Below are 15,113 nucleotides of genomic sequence, written 5' to 3' on the forward strand. Positions count from 1 at the left end.
TTGGGGTTATTTTTATGTAATTTATTGAACATTTAACTTGACATTGTGCAAGGTCAGAATTAAATACATAAACACTCAATTGAAATTAATTATTGAATAAATAAACTGTTTGCACTTCTTGTTATTAGCATTCTGGAAAAGATATGCAAAAAGAGAATGAATCTGAAGAGGTGCAAAGATGCATGAATAGTTGTATTTACTGTCTTTCATTCTCTACAGTTTCCCTCCATCCTGACCAAACAGATGCAGATAAGAGATGGAGCATTTTCATATCACAGCTCTGTAGTTTTATCTGTCTGCCTCCTTTAATCCACAGTATATTTATTAAATTGAGTCCCATCTCAAATACCATCTCTTTAAATCTAGCAAAGTGATTACACACTCCAAAGCCTTTAAATTCAGCATAATAGCCCAGGAAGAGACAATAAAGCCTCTGGCAGTCCATGTCCCATTTATGATTTGTTTTTCATATAAATTGGCTTTCTTGTGTTTTACTGCAGCATTGTGAAGTGCAACAAATTTGACAAACAGTAATACATTCACAAATTGAAAGCTATTTCCATGGGAAGCAAGAAAAAAAAATGTTCCTTTGGAGGGGTATCATCCAGCTACAGGGCGCAGAAGACCTCATTAAAACAAAGATGGACGAGGCATGAGCAAAGATTGTCAATCACGCTTTTGGACACAACTGGAATGCAAAATTGAAAGCTGTGAGATATATATTGCTGTTACATATCAAGGGATTTATTCAATCACAAGTTGGATATCAAACAGAGGAACGTTTGTTTTTGGTGCAGTAACAGCATCTCGGTCTCTGGATGCAAAGTTTGACGAGTCCGGAGACTGCAGGGCTGTTCGTCCCCCGATGCTGCGTTGTCCCAGAACTGAGACTCTCAGCAGCAGTCGTCAAAATAACAAGCAGAGCCGCTGACGGCAGCCAGCACCAGCACCAGCGAGAAGCAGTTTCACTCTGCTGTCCTGGTTCTGTTTTGGAACGAACTGATAATATGCAAACAGAAACATCATGGACAGACCATAAATTTGGATTAAATATTTACAACCTCGTTGCGGTCAAAACATCTTGCGTCGATCTGACCTTGATAAAGACCACACACGCACGCACACACACACACACAGACGGTTTGGGTCTATGGTGTTGGTGCCAGAGTTAACTTTTCAGCTGGCACGAAGACTTTCTGCCATCCCCAGTGAGATTCTGCAAATTCTTTCTGTTTATGAAAGAATTAAGCACAAAGGCTTTTCAGAAAGAAAAGTGTGACATGTTTAAGATTCCGCCACAGACTGGTGGGTACAAGGAGAAACGGCACGAAACAGACACATTCTCAATTGTTGGCCGCAAAGCGACCGTTATTTGGTCTTCCACCGCACTGTGTTTGACAAATGACTCAGCATTTGAAGACAAAGTCGTCTAACTCTGTCGCACAAGCAATGAATCATGTGCAGCATTCTTTTTTGTTGTTGTTGTTTTTTTGAGCTCCAGCCAAGCCACAGCTTCAGAGGAGGGTAAATACGGTTGCTTGGGTCATTTACTGTGACACGAAGGAACACACTGCCTAAGTTAGGAGCAGGATTATATGACAGGTTAAAGGGAAATAAGAAAGTAATGAGAGAGTTTGAGGTTTTCAGTGTTTCATACAGAGAGCAAAGAGAGCTGGGGAAGCAGTTTTTTTATCATCTGTTGCTCAGGTATGCACTGGATTGACCCCTGAGGAGTGTGCACCGCGGGAGCAGAGATAAACACCTGGCTGGAAACCAGCAACCTCCCTCCAAGCAAGGCACTTCAGTGATGCCTTATGAAAAGCAAAGTGGGGGGAAAACTGCTTCTGCAGGGCTCAGCAGCTCAGATTAAAGGCAGAAATAATCTTTTCTTTTTTCGCTCTGCTTTGACATGAAGATTTCAGACTGCAGTCAATTTATCGTTCTTTGTCCTCGTCTCGTCTCATTTCGCGCCGTCGAGCGGCAGGTGGGATCGTATCACGCCGGAGCAGCTTTGGATTTTACGCGGATCTTTCTTGCGACGTTCCTACCTGTCTTTATCCCAAAAGTTGTCCTGCCTCAAAACTCCTGGAGAAAACAACCATCACAAACATCTGTGCTGCAGACTCAACGAGCACAAATATCCACTTAGAAAAAAAACACAAAAATGTTTAACACACTTCAAAGCTGCTGGTGGAATTTGGGCTTTAATGAGCCAAAGGGGAGAAAAGGAGGAAACACAAGGAGCTCCGATCCAGACCTATGAAAACCTCTGGAGATCGCAGCAGGACGGGGGCTCAGTTGGACCCGTACACTCACAGCTTGGTTTGTTTACCTTCCTGCACAGAAACGCAGAGCGCCTAACAGCAGATATATGTTCCTCGGTCAAGAACCCCCAAAAAACAGTGGTAAAGAGGAGAACAACACACGCAGGGATGAGGTTGAAACATCAAACATTTTGCGGCAGGCGCTGGCAGCGAGTTCATGCAAGCAGGTTGATGAGCTCAGGCGACAAACGTGTTATTATGGGAAGAAAATCTGAAATTCCTACGACATCTGGAGGGTTAAAAGCAAATACAGAAAACTCCAAAAACGCATTTAGAGGTTGTCTCTCTAATTATATTAAATTGACACAGTTATGGCTTTCTGCTTGATCTTCATAGCACAGTGTTCAAGATGAGGCAAGGCAGGGAACATGAGGTCAAATATTAGGTCACTGGAGTGCTGCAGGGATTCAGTTCAAAAGCCAAGATCACAATTTGTTCCAGCCAAAAAGACTACAAAGACGAGCAGTGATTGATTTTTAAACATGGTTATTTTTCTCTATTTCAAACAACTTGATTACTTGGAATTGTCTTTCTTGTGCTTTACTGAACGTAATAAATCAAGGGAGTGTCCTTTGGGAGTTAAAATATAAACCGAAAGTCAACAAATCCATAAAGAAAGGCTTTAATGTTGTTTATGGGTGTTTCTTTTCCCACTCTGGGCAATAACTGGGACAAATCTTTCTGTTTTATGGGAATGGTTTTTGATTTATTTATTCAAAAAAAGGAACATTTACAACAAGTTTGCAAAAAGCATTCAAAATCCCTTTGTCTTAAGTAATTAAACGAAGTGTTAATGACATCCCCATTACAAAACGGAACTATATGATACTGTCGTGAGATTGAAATGAGATTGTAAGACTTAATTCTTTATGTTTACAAAACAGTTAAGGTTTTTGTTAAAACTCAGACCAGATATAGTATTTGTCTGATTCTAATTTGGTTCTAATGCTGAAAATAAATTGAAAATGCTGGTTTTCATGTTTTAACAAAATGGTAGCAATGTGTTTAATAAATCTGAAACTGTATTTTAAAGAATCTCTGTTCAATGTGTAGTTACGTATCGACTACTTATGTAAATACTACTTTAGTTTGCCCTGATAGAAAGCTTGAAATCTAAAGTTAACATTAGCAGCTAACGTTAGCCATAAGCTATTCTCACAATCCTTCCTAAATATTAGTAAACTGGTTCCTTTTTCTGTCCAATATCCAAAAAACAAATAAAAATAAGTTGCTGTCGTGAATTTTAATGCTTTGTAATCAGGTATTGTCAGCTAACTTGATAAGAAGTCTACATTAGTCCACTCCATCTACAGAACAAGGAAAATCAAGAACACTTTCAGCAACTACAAAAAAAACAACAAAATAAAGTAAGCTAATTAAGCATAGAATCAAATCAAAGTATAAGCTGTTTTATTTGCTCTAAACAAACATTAAAAGTGTTACTTCTTGATGTTCCTCAGTAGGAACCACTGTGAGTTTCTGCCTGAGCAGTTCTGGGCGTGGGAACAGGAGCGGTCAGCTTAAAGAGGCTGATTGACAGAACCCACACAGATCAGAGATGAAATCTCCCCCGGGGGCTTTAACGTGTGGGTGATGGCATGAGGTTTGCATAATGAGTAATTACCTTCACAAAATAATAAATGAAAAATTTTCAGACTATTTTTCTTCTGCTCTCTTAAGTCGGTTCGGTAATTTTACTTTGTTGCTTCAACACGTCTAAGTATGGAAGATTAATCATTTTAAAACACATTTGCATTCAGCCAAAATCACATATAACTGTTCAACAGGTAACAGAATTGAATTAATATTTCCTCAGATTGTAAAAATCTGACGCCCAAAACAAAGTCATGCTCCTTTTCATTAGTATCGTAACTTAAAGAACATTTTAAACTCCTCCATGTCTTTCAGTTCTCATAAGAACCTCCTTGTTTCTAGCTGCACACTATTTGCATCTAACAGGCAGATTAACACTTAATACGATGCTGCAAATTCTTACAAGCCACGACGACGTATTGCTAACACAGACAGTTTCTATTAATTTCAAAAACACACCAGTAGAGGAGAGAAGTCCAACACCTGAGGATTTTGCAATCGCTGAGGCTGCCAGAGACAAAACCTCCAGAGAAAATAAATGCAGGCATGATGAGACAAAGTAAAAGACTGCTTTTCTCTGTACTGTTTCACATGCTTTACATTCTGGCAGCTCTGCAAAGCAAAACACATTATTATTATTATTTTTATTATTTTTCATTTGTAGCAGTGTTTAACCTTCAAGTGCCTCTTAATAGAAGTCAGTGTAGTATTACAGAATCTAATTTAGTTTTTGTTTGACTTGAGGGTGAAAAGAAAGCAAACTGAATAGACAAAATAGACAAAAATAACCAGTGTGAAAAATTAAAAATGATCATTTTAGTTGCATCACTGCTTCATTAACATCCAATCCAAAAGTCATTAGTGTTTGCACTAGAGAGCAGCAGTTAGGTTGAAGGAGTTTATGTGGGATTTTAAAAGCTCATTCCTCAAGTGCTTAAAGGAAGTAATTTAAAACAAAGATGCACTGAAGTCTTGGAAAGTCTTCCAGCAGCTCATGAATCCGACCCGAGCAGGTTAAGTGTTTAAGTTTAATGCGCTGCACCTCTGCTTTCTGTTCCTGTGTCTTTATTCCCTGCTTTGTCTCGTTTCTCGATGTGACTCGGCCTCGTTTATTACCGCTTTTGTAGTACGGTATATTCAATACGTAAACAAATACAGCTGCTGCATTTCGCCGAGCCTGTGATTACTCCAGTCGACTGCACCGCAGCCCACCAGAACATAAGGAAAAATGGAGAAATATGCCACAAAGCTCCCCCAGGACTTTCTGGAAACTCAGCATGGTTTGTCAAGAAGTGGGAGTTGCTGTTGTGTGTTTTAGCTGCTTTTGTTTATCTATGCGGATCATAAATTCTCCAGCCACTAAATGGAACACGTTTGCAACTTAAACTTGTTATTATTTGTCAGGAAGAGAAAAGGAATTAGAGCTAACCTACAGATTTACCGATGCATGTTTCTCAGTTTGCCTTTTGTGCAAACTACACAGGTAACAAATACATTTATAAGTGGAATCTGTGCGAGTGATTTTTCTTTGTTTGTGTGTGAGGTGGAGACTGCTACAACAAGACTGAGACAGAGCAGATCAATGTCCCCGCTTGGGGCCTTGGGATAGTGACTAACCATCTAATTAGAGGGAAGGGAGAAGAAGCAGGGCTTTAAATGAATAATTAGTGTCTTCTCTGAGTTCGAACAATGCAGGGAAGACATGAAAAATGGCCACCACACTGCATCGCCGCCTCTGCCGACAAACTAAATAGGCCGTGTCCCGAGGAGAGCCAGGAGACCTGATACCGGCGAGGTCTGGAGATGAAAAGACGAGCAGATACTTTGTGGCCACCGTAGGTGAAAGATAAGCACTTCATTTATCATCACATACTTTCCAAGACAGTAAAGTCTCATTCGTCTGGAGTGACAGGCTCCACTGCTTATCTGGGCACCAGACGCTTAACTTTAGAGTCTCTCACTTTCTTATTGCACATTTTCAAACTGATGTGAATAAACTTTTCTTCAAATGCTACACTGCAGAGTAAAGCCTCCTGATTCTTACATCATTCAGAATGAAAGACAACAACAAAAAAAAGAAAACACTGCATTTCTTACGCAGTGATACCACAAAGCAGCTGAAGACAACAACTGTGGAAAAACATGAAGACCTATTTTGTAAAAAGATGAGCGTGAAACAACACAAACATTTGAAATTCCCCAATCAGTCAGTAACAGGAGTATTAGTTTTGCCAATAATATGACTTTGAAGAACAGCATAAAAATATTATCATTATTTCACTGGAGACTGGTTTGTGTTGCTTTATTTAGAAGACATGATGTGAGTTCAGGTGACAGATTTAGGACTAAAATGAAATCTCAGTTTACAATTAGAACAATTTTGCTTGTTATTTTAAGAAAATAGATGCTTTTTTTGCTTAATTTTTTTATATTAGACTTTTCATTGCCTGTAAATGCTTTGCATTAGCATTTTTTTTGGACCGGAAGATTATAAATGCTGGGACACAGCCAACCTCGATTTCCTGCGACTTCTATGTAAATAACCTCCAACAACAATGATGGATTAAAATGTCATAAAATGACTGTTTTATAATTTTCTCTTGGGTGAATTTGATCTAGTGATTGGAGAACTCTGATCAAATGTCAATCCACTTTGGTCTCAACCTTCCTCAGACTCCCCGTTAGCTTCATACTTCAGGACCAACAAATCTGTTTCAACAGAGACTCACGAAGGCCAAACGAAAGTATTTGAGATTCATTTAAAGTTGCTTAGTTTACAACTCTGTCTACACCAGAAAGATTCATTAAAGAATAAAATAACCAAATAACTGCTGAATGTAGCAACGCTATGGACTATTTTACTAATGTTTAACATCCAGAAACACCAAGGAGGGACCAGAAGCATCTTTTCTAAAACACCTGCTATGGTCTGTTGTTCTTGCCAACACATCCATGACAGTGGTAGTTTAAATTTAGCAGCCTGGCAGATGATAAAAATGTTCCCTATACTAGGAAGAATCAATCATTTTGTTTCTTTGTACTTGTCAATGTCTTAAATGTAAAAGCAGAAAAAGTATTTTAAGCTAAATGTTTGAAATAAAATGTCTTTCTTTCACTCTAAGTACCTTTCTACTGACAAAATAACCAAAATAAACAGCTTAGACTGACTACACTGTTTTATCCATCCATCCATCCATTTTCTTGCACCCTTGTCCCTTAATGAGGTCGGGAGGGGCGCTGGTGCCTATCTCCAGCTAACGTTTCAGGCGAGAGGCGGGGTTCACCCTGGACAGGTCGCCAGTCTGTCGTAGGGCAACACAGAGACACACAGGACACACAACCATGCACACACACACACTCACACGTAGGGGCAATTAACCTAACAGTCATGTTTTTGGACTGTGGGAGGAAACCGGAGTACCCGGAGAAAACCCACGCATGCACAGGGAGAACATGCAAACTCCATGCAGAAAGACCCCAGGCCGGGAATCGAACCCAGAACCTTCTTGCTGCAAGGCAACAGCTCTACCAACCGCGCCACTGTGCAGCACCATTACACTGTTTTAATTAAATGTAAAAAACAAAAGATCACATACACTTAATAGATAAAATAACTTAAGATTTCAATGATAAGTTTTGCAGTCACCTGAAGCAATGCCAAAAGAACTATGTCTGTTCTTTTGGCCATTAGCCGTCATTTATGAACCCTGAGTGCTTGACCTGCTGTCAGTCTCCTCCTCTTTCTGAATAAGCACAAAACAATTGCCAGTCTACTTGTTCTCATTAGCAAACATTCTACGAAACCCGCTGACCTCATGATCAATACCTCTAATTCCCTAATGGCCCGAATGATTTAATTGAACTATGTCTAAAGAATCAGGAGCCAGACGAGGGAGGAAATCTCCGCGGTGCCCTCCTGGTTGTTTCTGGAGGACTTTTCTGAATAAAAGGTTTCTTCACAGCACTATTTCGTCTTTGGGAAGATTAGATGCCACAGAGTGTGTTCAAGGCTTTAAAATCCACTTTTTGCTTACTTACAAATAACTGTACAACTGCTTTTTGGCACTCCTGGAGAAGATATTGGGAAAACCCATGAAATAAAATCATCTTTTATTGCAATTCAAGTCTTTACAACCCAACAAAAACCTTGCCAGGAATCTCTTACAACCTTTCACAGTTTTGAAGCGAATATACAGAGAGATCAAACCATTCCTATTCACATAATGTTGTATTGACTCCTATATTCTTCACTTCAAGTTACTCCAAGATTTACATTTGGGGAACAAGATGGTCCAGGAAGATGGTTGACATTTTGTCTGTTGAATCTGTGCTGATCTTTGATCATTTAAAATCAAATAAATAAGACAGATTTCTTGGGATTTTTACACTGTATACCAAAGAACATTTTAGAAAATACTGTGTCTGTTTTCACAAACAGAAAAAAGCCTTTCAACATCTCAAATAACATTTTAAAGAATCTCTAGTCTATGTAGAAAGTTCACTGAAGTATAAGGTAAACCCTAACCAGTGTAACCACAGATGGTCATATTTGGACCAGACACCTTAAAAAACCCAACATAGCTGCCCTTTAATTTAGTGCCATGTCATAACCTGTAACTTTAGTATTAGCAGGCGGCTCCAGCACACAGAAACCACCTCCTACAGGCCAGTGTTTACAGAGCAGAACTCTGCTCATGAGTTTACATGCAAATACGCAACAAGAAAACTTATTTGGGAATTAACCACCTTTTTTTTACTCGTTCCACATCTTGTAGAGTGTCACTCTGGCAGAAAGCTGTATAACCCTAATTAAAAAAATATCAGTGTTTTCAATAATTCTGATCATAATTTCTTAACAGCTGATGGATGTTTACAGTTTTCTGTCTCTCGCCAGACCTTGACCTTTCCAGCAGATTGCCTTTATTTCTTCACAATGTAAATATCTAACCACTAATATTTACAATATGTGCCGAACAACAGAGACGTTTCCACTAAGCAAATTAGTAATACTTGTAAAACTAAACAAGCTGTATGTTGAAAAATGTGCTTATGTACACATTTGGAAAAGTAATTTGTTTTTTAGAGACTAGAAACAAATTACACAGTTGATATCCTCATGATAAGCGTTTATTTACAGTTAGCACCCTTTCTGAACTCTTCCGCCAAAGGGAGCCACATGATAAGTCAGTCAGGGTTTCCTGATTTGCTAAAGTTGCCAGTAATAAATCCATCTTTGTTGCCTAAAAGTCCCAATTTTAATTTTTCCTCCATTACTAGTATGAGTGGGGAAAAAAGCAACCTTCTTCAGCCTTTACATCAGCTTGCATGACTGACCGCAATTCAACATCGGAAAAAATATACTTTACTTACAGGAGCCTTTTAACAACCAGAATTAACCCCTTGTTAAACCCCCCAGATTATAATCTGAATATCTGACTGGATTGACACTGTTGTATCAGGAGCAGAAAATGAATTCAAGCACGCACCCGTTCTCTACACAGTGGTGTCTGAACCTGCTTCAGAGCGCAGGCAAACAGCTCTGCTTGTGGTGACAGCTGGCATTAGACCACCTAGGGAAAATATTCTGTCTCTAAAAACAATAAAGAGTGAGATAAATTATGCAATCACAGAAACCCAAAAGCATCACAAGTTCAACCGCAACCGCCACGAAGCAGAGTCGAATCTCAGCTTCAGTCTGGGTTTGATTTCCAAACCACATGAGCAACTTTGCTTCAAAAACATGTTGTCTTGTTTTAATTCACTCTTTTCTTCTTAAGGCAACTAACTATTAATTTAGCTTTATTAAAACTGTTTCCCTCCAACTGGATTCCCACTGCAAACTTTTGCTTTACAGATGTTTGGAAGTAACAACACAGACACCGATATAAAGTTACATCAAGATATTTAGAAAGAGCTCATTTGTCACTTCTATAAAAAAAAATCAATACACTAATTGTTTTCTACTAAAGTTGATGTTGCTGTTTTGTATGCTGCCATGCATGCTCACATAGTGAAAAACATGCAAAACATTCTATGTAGAAAAATTAAAAAGAGCCATTTATTTATTCATTTTCCTGTAGTTTCATTTAATTGCTGCTCATTCCCCTCATTCTGTTGCCGCCCTGGGCATCTGCCCATGTTAGTGAAAAATAATCAGACCAGAAGAGACGCCATAAGTTTTGCTTTCAGTTTCAATTATCCTGGATCCCCATTTGAGTAAACTGTTTTCATAGTGTAGCATAAAATAATGCGTACTGTTAATTTTTTGTGATTTTTATAATATTTGAGTGTTTCTCCATGTCCAAAAAATAAATAAATAAAAATCAGTGGTAGTCTGTTTTCTGTAGTGATTAGATTGCGTATGGTAGAGCGTAAGATGCGTTATGATGCATTTTTTCCCCTTTGGCATCATGTCATCTGACGGCATGGAAACAAAAGCCAGATGGATAATAGCATGACAGGGTTATAAACAGCCCACACCAGTGGCATCCGCTCTAAATTTAACCGTTTTAAGCTGCTCTATTCAGAAGTGTCAAAACATCTGATAAAAATGCTAAGATAGGCAGAAATGATTTGATTTAACATATAAATAAATTTAAATATTTTTTTAAATTAGCTACATTTGTGATAATTGGACAGTCTGAAGCAGATTCTGGGTGTTAAACTGACTTGCATCAATTTATGTACTATTAATATTAAAGTTTCCAATAAACATGATTTTGGACTGCAAGAAGAAACCAGAGCACCCATAGAAAACACACATTAACCAGGAGAACATGCAAACTTAAGAACACAGAAACCTGTTTAAAGACTTTTTTATATGTAAAGTAATTTGCAGATCAAACAGTCAGAAATTAAAGAAAGAAAGCAACAGCTAGTCATTCTTTTTACGGTCTTTCTTCAAAGGCTTTTTAGTCTTCAATCTATTTACTTAAAAAGAAACAACATCTGTACCACAAACATCACTTCCATTTCCTCAAACTTTATCAGCTTGTACTTCTTCAGAAAGGACAGACGTTTACTGCAGTCGGGGTCAGAAAGTTCAAGACAGTCTTGGCCTTGTAAAAACCCTTGGTGGACACGCAGCTTGTACGTGTAGAAAACACCTGGTGGCACTCAGGAGTTCTTCACATGTTACTCAGGTGTCACCTCAACTTCAAAAGGCCATGTGGCAGCACCATAAATCCATCTTAATTAAGCAACATCTCATCACTGCATACTTTTCTGAAGGTTCTGCAGTAAAAAAGAGGCCCGCCCCGTCCTAACACATTATTTGGTTTTAATGTGTTCAAGGTGCGACTGCCTCGCCAGATGGATGCGATGTTGCTAGCGTTAAGTCTTTTGTTACAGTGACAGATGGTTAATCAGCCTTTCCTTCTGATTGTCCATAAAGACAAAAGAGGAACCTTCTTGCAGCGCTGCGTCCTGGTAGTTAAATGTTCAGATGCAAACTCTCTGACAGCTCCGTAACAAAGACGCGTCTTAAAATAACCCGAAACACGTGGGAACTGTGGCATTTTTATAATAAGACTCATTACCTATCATGGCAGGTAATGTCAGCCACATTAACAATGTATGATACAAAAAAAAGCAACAAAAAACAGCGACTCATTCTTTAAAATATATATAATTAAAGTTGTGTGTGAAACTGGCAGCTCGAGAGTTTATACAGGGTTTATTATTACAGGAATTACCATTTATGAGTCTCTTTACAGTGGAGTGACACGCAGTTTGTCTTCCACTGCCTTTTTACTTAGAAAAACACTTTTTTGTTTGACACATTAGAAACATTCACAGCTGCTGCACATCTCTGTAGTTAAGAAAAGGCTCTGCGGCATAACAAGTTTTTCCTGGTTATTTGCTGTTGACAGATGAACTCCCAATGTGGAGATCAAAGCTGCGTTGTCTTGGCAGACGCTTGAGGACTTCACCCTGAGAGTTTCACTTTGTCAGTCGGATTCAGTTAGGGCACATTGTTAATGCATGTCAGCTAAGAAGAGCCACACCAAAACAGAATGCCTTTCCAGCGTGGAGCGCTGCGGGGAAAACACATCATCAGGCTGCCTGAAAAACAAGTATTCCAGAACATCACAGCACAGAGGCAGAGGCATGCAGCAGAATCGTGCTTGATATTATCCACAAAGGGTGGCTTTAACAGCGAGTTGTGCGAGAGGATTGGAACATTTTCATATTCCTTTTTTTTTGTGTGTGTGTCTGCTGGAGAGAGATGTCACATGAAGATGTTTAGGAGGAGCTTCAGCAGAGCAAACCTGATCAGTTATGCATGACCTGCATTCAAAAAAAAAAAACAATCAGAGTCTTGACAAATAAAAATGCCTGGTGGTGCATTTGATGGTTTTAATTTGTGGGGAATAGAAAAGGGAAATCCTTTGGTCTGCTTGTTTGATGCTCACCAAAAGCTGACTGTATTTATTTATTTTTTTATGCGGTTTGCTTTTCCATGGTGCTTTTTTTTTTTTTTGCAACTGAACTACAGTCTTATTCAATATATTAAATACACATTCCTTCTTATTTGTCAGATTAAAGGTACCTTTGAAAAATAACAACTGTGAAGCAGTTTTAATCATAATTTTCAGTAAGGCCACCGTTCTGTTTTCCAAAAGCATTTCTTATTGATCTGATATTATAATTTTAAATGTTGTGTTTTCATTTGCTGTTAGCAGATTAAGAGAAACAAACATCAGTTTGCAGCAACTTATGATCTAAAAAAAAAAGACACCTCGTGTGTAAATCTTTTCCGAATCATACTTCACTCCTCCTGCTCCCTTGTTTCAAAATTGTGATAAATTTGTCCCAGTGCACCTCAGTGGGACGGCTACAATCTGTACTTCTGCACTTAAAAAAAAAGTCACCAATTTGATTTTTAACACAATTTGATTATGTGTCACTTTTTCCTGTTTCTATTCCTGCACTATTCTATTCCAGCTTTCAGTTGGTGGTATTTTGTTTCAGTGCAATCTGCATTGAAAAAATGCCAAGCAGAATGGCAAGAAGAATGCCAAGCAGTATAAATAAATATCTTTCATTTAAATAGGCGAACTGAATCAGCACAGAAACATTATTTGCTCAGTGGAGCTATAATAGCAGCAGTTCTGCATCTGGGTCTAGTTTAACCTGTTTCAATGGGCCCCCATGTGCTTCTGGCTACATATGACTATCCCCTCGATTTACTCTCAGTGTAACCAGGGTGGCATGACACCCACTGACAGGAAACCCAGCTGGACAGAAAATGAACTTTTGGCAGGCAGTGCAGGTGCCACAGTAAGTGGCGATGATCTACAAACCACGCAACATCAAACATCAGCAAAATAGTAGACAAAACGAAGGCAGAGACAAAACAAAAGCCAGACGAAATGAAAACAAAGATTATTGTTGCCTTTTCCTTTGGCATCCAAAAGGATTTTCTTTTTTCCGGCTCTACTTGCCAGCCGCTGACAGGGAACATTGACACTGAAAGATCATCAAGTTCTTTCGCTTGGCAGCCAAAGCTGTTAAATTAAGCAGATTGAGAACAAGAAGCGCCAGAAGGTGCGGCACCACGTGGCGATTGTGGTTTCACAAAAGAAGAGACAAAGCAATCGTGTCTGAAAGCTCCCTGCAGGGAGAAACCATCTCTGCTGGGTGAGATTGTGGATGCAGCGCTCACAGCAAACCTCTGCTCATGTTCTTATGAAAGAGCTCAGATAGAAGAGGCGTGGCATGTCAAACACCATTTGATATGGGCAAAGTTTCACTCATTAGAAAGTGTAGCTATTTTGTAAGACATAGGAACATGTTTAGGACAAACAAAACTGTCCCATACGGCTGCATAATATACTGTAAATATATGGTCATCACAATAACAGTGTGTGCAATATTCATATCACAAAGTACTTTAGGCCAGCAATCATTGTTGGCTAATATATTCCAGTTGTTATGAACTTGCATTTTACATGCTAGTGGAACATTTTCTGTGTTGGGCAGAGTCTCACAGCACACTGCAAAAACACAAAATCCTACCAACTAATATTGGTCTAATTTCTAATGCAAATATCTCACTTCTTAAAATAAGATAAAACCAGCTTACAAGTAACTTTTCAGCAAGAAATAGGAGCTTATTTTAAGTCAGTAATTCCTTGAAATTCATGAAAACGTTTTAGTCCCATTGTCTCTTATGACAAGACATGTTTTAGTTGCAGCCCTATTATTGACTCTATCAACATAGAGAGCAGACCCAGCAAACATTTTGCGGTTGAAAAGATGCCTGTAAATGTCAATAATTACCAAGTGATCATCAACAAGTGTTTGCCTCCAGTAAAAGCAGGAGTCTGCTGATCTAGAACTTCAGAAAAGCTGCGTCTGAATGACTCACAAAACCTCAAGAAAAGCCTCCTTTGATCAGCTGAAATGTTTGGCTGTAATGCACAGCCCCATTGTTTGGAGAAAACCAAACACAGTACATTAGCAAAAACATATTTTGGACTTGTTTTGCAGCAACGGGACCTCGGCACCTCGAAGTTATTGAGCGGACCAGGATCTTATTTGTTTAACAAAATATTCTAGATTAAAAGGCGAGGCCGTCTGTCAGACAGCTGAAACTCGGCCAAAAGTTGGGTCAATGATTCCAATCGAAGCAGCAAATCTACAACAAAATATTTATACAACAAAAGATAGGCTTTGCAATGGCCTACTCAAAGTTCTCAACCGTTTTGAAAGGCAGTTCTGCAGAAATAAAAGCCTAAGAAACCTCAATGAAGTGAAGGAATGCCATGAGGAAGAACAACTAAACCATTTCCAGAATTGTGTGAAAAACTATTTACATTTCTATTTCTTTAGACCTAATCCAACATTTCTACTTTTCACTTTTGTCATTCAGCTCAGTCAGTCAGCTATGGATTAATGGAAGCCCTACCGTGCCAAAAAACTCTGCGTGTTGGTGCAACAGATTGTGTTGCAAGATTCTGTGTCGGTTGAGTGCCGTATTTTCTGAACTGTGCCCTTCATTATGTCCCGAGGCAACTTGTGAGCATGAAACCAGTTTCGCCTGAAATCAATGTCAATGGCACATAAAATTTAATTAAATTACATCTTGTTTCATCTGCTAATTTGCTAGTAAACATCTGAATGAGAAAACTGTTGTTATTATTCAAAAATATTATTTTTGACCTCATAAATGCACTGTTTTGGGTAACATTA

General features: G+C 38.7%; 1 protein-coding gene across 2 annotated transcripts in view; it reads right to left on the reverse strand.

The window, feature by feature from the left end:
- Positions 1 to 15,113, reverse strand: part of kremen1 (kringle containing transmembrane protein 1) — a 75,728-nt gene that overhangs the window by 10,904 nt on the left and 49,711 nt on the right. The gene's annotated exons all lie outside the window — the stretch shown is intronic.

This window comes from Poecilia reticulata, chromosome 9 (assembly GCF_904066995.2).
Source record: "Poecilia reticulata chromosome 9, P_reticulata-male-v2, whole genome shotgun sequence".
NCBI lineage: Eukaryota > Metazoa > Chordata > Actinopteri > Cyprinodontiformes > Poeciliidae > Poecilia > Poecilia reticulata.